Consider the following 4,479-nt stretch of genomic DNA (forward strand, 5'->3'; position numbering starts at 1 on the left):
TGAAGGCACTGTTAGTGGGAGGGGGTGGGGCTGGTGTGAAGGCACTGTTAGTGGGGAGGGGGTGGGGCTGGTGTGAAGGCACTGTTAGTGGGGAGAGGATGATGTGGGAAACTGGACTGTATCCCTTTGGTCCAGGAGTTTGGGATGGTGAAGTCTACACCAGCACCCTCTGACAACACAGGGGCTTGATGCTATAGGTCTGTGGTGAGCTAGAGTCACCAGCGCATGCTACTTTGGGGAAGAAATGCCACCATCAGTCTCAATCCTGACCCCACACTCCCGTCTGTACCTCCCAGCAGCCTAGCTGACAGGAAGCCCGGCAGGGAACAGGGTGGTGCCCTGGGCAGGGAAAAAGGAAGAGCAGGCTGATATGGGTGGAGAAGGGTGGCCAGAAGGGAGATTGACCAGGAAGGGCGTCCTCCAGTGATAACAGGGTTGATGGGCTGGCTTTGTTGTCCTTCCCTCCCTCGGTGCAGGTGTGGGTGTCTGTGCTGTGTACGCCCTGAACACACTGCTTCTGGCAGACTGCGTATATATATTTCCAGTCATGCCCAGTCGATTCTGAGCATCAGAGTGTCCTCCGTAGGCAAGTGTGCACTGCCATGCTGCTCTGACTCACACTCTCCACTCTTGTGTTTGCACACGCATGTGTGTATGGTTATATTGCTGGACTCACTAGGGCTAGAACGTGAGCTCTGGCAGTCCTTACATGCCATGTTGGGCTACCCAACCTCGATGAGCCAATCAAACAAGGGAATTGATAATGAAGAACAGAAAATGGAGGTCTGTTCAATGTAGGTATTGGGAAGAGGGACAAAGAGAGTCTGTGTCTCCCTGGCTCCAGTCTGTCTTGTTGTGGGAAGGTTGATGGGAAGTTTAGGTTTAAACAGAAAATCAGACTGGGTCAAGGGGTGGTCTCTTAGCCCTCATCCTTGTCTAAGGACAGTGTACTTCAAGGGGGTCTGGTGAGTCGCAGATACTGCCGAGGGGTAGAGGTGACCCCCAAGGGCTTCAACCTTTCCGCACATGAAGTGCCAATTCTTGAGGTCCGTTGTCTCAATGGTCTGACAGGCAGGGGTACCAGTGTCTCTTCAGAATGTCTCCATGCCTGTGGGGGTGGGGACAGGACCCATGGTAAGAGCTGTAGGCCATTTGTTCCCAGCCTTTTGCAAGGAGAAGGTACTTCCGAAATAACAGACTGATAGTCAGTGCTGTTATCTGATATAAATAGCACATTTTGAATTGAAAGACTGGAGCCATAGTTGTTTGTTTGTTGTTGTTATTTGTTCTGTTTTTGAGACCTGATTACTTGCTGTGTAGCCAGCCAGTCCAGGCTGACTTTGAACTTCTAATCCTCCTGTTTTAGACTCGTCAGTGCTGGGATGATTCCTAGGAGTCTGGACTGACTTTTGTCGGCCTCACTGTGAGCATTCACTGGGAGTAAGGTCCATCAGTTGAAAGGCATATCTGCCTCCCTATTTCCTGCCTCGCCCACAGAGTGGAAATCACAGGATGGACCTCTCATCTGTGAATACATGCAGAGATAAATAAAATGCCCCACATGCCCATGTCTGTCCCAAAGTTTCCATGAGGGTTGGTTCCAGGATCCCCTACAAATAAAACTCATGGACACTTAGTTCCCCACGCTGTGAGCAGACATTTCATGTGGAATGCCTATCTTCTGTGTACTTGCGATTACCTCTAGGCTACTGCTAATTGTTAATGTAATGCAAGCATTGTGTAAAGTTGTCTTATACTGCATTGTGTAGGAAACAGTGACAGGAAACAATTTTGCACGTGTGTGTTTAGATGTGACTGTTACAGACCTGATTACATGGCACATGTATAACCTGAGGTTGGCTGCATCTAAGGAGGCTGACTATAGTCACAGAAAGTTCCATAGAATGTACATGCTAGTCCAGCCGACCGATCTCAAGTTAAAGCCAGCCTAGACTGTATAATAAAATCATTTCTGAAAACAAATTGCAAAAGCATAGTATGTTTGTACATGTGCGCACACTCAGAACAGCTGTGAGGCGTGCTAACCTGTGAGGGCTCAGCTCTCAGCTGATGAGGCCAGAGGGTGGTTCAGCCAGCTGATGAATTCTTTTTCCTAGGATCCCCTAAAAACATTGGCTTTTCTCACCATACGACTCGTGTAACACACCTTCCAAATCCTACAAAGGAGGCAAGCCTAGTCAGAGTTCAGTGTGTTCAACCCACTCTTATTGCAGAAGGTGAAAGGGACTCCTTGTTCTGACGGAGATGAGCCACACATATCTATGGCCACACTGCTCCTCAGTGCAGTTGCTTGCTGGGAATCTTCGGATTCAAAGCTGGAGCAAGGAACATGGCGGTATGCCTGTGTGCTCTGAGATCTAAGCTGTTATCCAGCCCCACAGCCCTGTCAGATCTCACTGTTTTTAACGATGCTTGAAGCTGAGGTGTCCAAAGGAAGATGTTAGTTCGGAGTTGGCTTCTTCCTGGTGACTTTTAATTGATTCTAGTACATGCGGAAAGGTGCGTGGTGGGATCTGGAAGCGTGCGGCGTGTAATTGTGAACCGGGGTGCTTTATGGGAAGAGCTCCAAGGTGCACCCGCCTGGGGGAGGAGAGCTTTGCAGCAGCATCCTCCCAGGGAGGGATGGGAAGATCTGTGTGGGAGTCTTGCCAGCTTGAGAAGGTGTGAATTAGCGTAGAAGGCACTCAGGGAGGAGGACAAGAAGTGTGTCCTCTGTGAGGCCCTGGAAGGATCTGAGGAGATGGACTGGGACAGCAGGGGACATGGCAGTAGTTTCCAGTCCCGTGCAGCTCTTCTCATCCCTTCCTGTGATGATGAAAGGGCAGGAGACAGGAAGACACAGCTGCTGAAGGCCGGCTCGGGAACAGTTGGCTGGGATTAGGTTATTTACAGATAGCTATGGCGCAGGTCGGGAGGGATGAATTCGGATACTGGTAACAATTGTGTGGCTTATTTAGTTTCTTTTGGACCCTTGGCGGCTACTGGTGGTTTTGGGCTTTTATATATCAGGAAAACAGAAGTCAAAGAAGTTGTGTCTGAGGGAGTAGAGTTAATTTGAAGGTGGAATAAAAGTTCTTACATCTGAAAATAAAGAAAAAAAATCCCCAATTTCCTGTGATCTTAGTTAAGTTGTTTAGCAAGTAAAATTTATGTAAATATTTCGAAATTCCCAATAGACAACTTGAAACCCTTACACTAGTAAGCATTTCTGGTGAGGAATAACTATCTCACCTGTGTGGGCAAGCATGCGTATATTCATGTAGGTTTTTACATGTATATGTAGCTGTACACATAGATGCATATACATGTACACTCCACCAGTGTATGTGACATACACTAGACATGTACGTAAGCACACACAATGGTTATGTCTTTTTTCGTGGCCAACCTGTGGCCAGCCATTGTTTGAACAGGACCTGTCAGCTCTTTCCATTTTTGCCTCACATCTCAGAACTGATCACCGTTGAACCAAGCCTCATCTGGAGCACGTTCATTGCGCCGAGCCTCACCGTGGCTTCGGCACCGGCAGTGGCTCTGGCTGTCCTTTTAGCTGCTGTTGTCCTCTCGTGACTGACTCTGACCTGCCCAACGTTGTTCACACTCAGAAGCCAACTCCTAAAAGCAACCTGTTGGCTCTTTCCCACCCCAGCAGGTCCCAGGACATCACCAGGTATTACCGTACTTACTCCTGGACCCCAGGAGGGCTGGGCTATGTAGTCAGTGGGCCGTGGAGGAGCTGGGCTCCCAAGCAGAAGCCCAGAGCTCGCTGAGGCTGGTTCCTGCCCCAGGAGGGCAGTGCTCAGTAGGAAGAAAGGCCCCAGGGATTGGCCTGATCCCGAACTGGACTGGCCAGGGCCTTGCCATCTGGGGATGTAGCCTTTGGTCCGCGGCACACAGAAGAGGAGACCATTTTCTCAGTGTCCTGTGCTTCTAATGTCATTCTTTGTCATCATTTTTATGCCGCCATCTTGGGGAAAAGGGAAGGTCTCTTGTGCAGCACCTTGGCGTTTTATGGTTGTCACCCATATGACACTGGAAGGACCAGTTATGAGGAAGTAGGGATTCATACACCTGCTCTCGGATAGGGCCCTTTATGTCTTCTGGATGCAGCTGATGTGTTCAGGTAGTCTAAACACAGAGAGTATCCTCTGCTCTCCGACAGCTATCTCTTCGTGGGGGTCATTCCAAATCTACTCTTCGCATATGTAAGTCAGGGAACTCAGGAAGAAATGTTTTCTTGTTTTAAACACAGGGTGTTCTAGTTTGCCTTCTGTTGCTGTGTGAGTCTGCTGGTGGTGTGTGGTGTGACCACTGAGGGGTGGGTGAAACAGGATGAAGTCCCTGGGACAGAGTGTACTACTGCCTTCGACAGAATGTGCTCCCGGGATGAGCACTTTGTGCAGCTACCCAGGTGGAGGCTGGGATGGGACTAGAGACCCAGGTGGAGGCTGGGGTGGG

The 4,479-nt window shown here is 49.5% G+C and overlaps 1 protein-coding gene across 1 annotated transcript in view; it reads left to right on the plus strand.

Moving 5' to 3' along the window:
- Positions 1-4,479, plus strand: part of Dapk1 (death associated protein kinase 1) — a 155,794-nt gene that overhangs the window by 17,733 nt on the left and 133,582 nt on the right. The gene's annotated exons all lie outside the window — the stretch shown is intronic.

The sequence above is a fragment of the Microtus ochrogaster genome, chromosome 16, assembly GCF_000317375.1.
Source record: "Microtus ochrogaster isolate Prairie Vole_2 chromosome 16, MicOch1.0, whole genome shotgun sequence".
NCBI lineage: Eukaryota > Metazoa > Chordata > Mammalia > Rodentia > Cricetidae > Microtus > Microtus ochrogaster.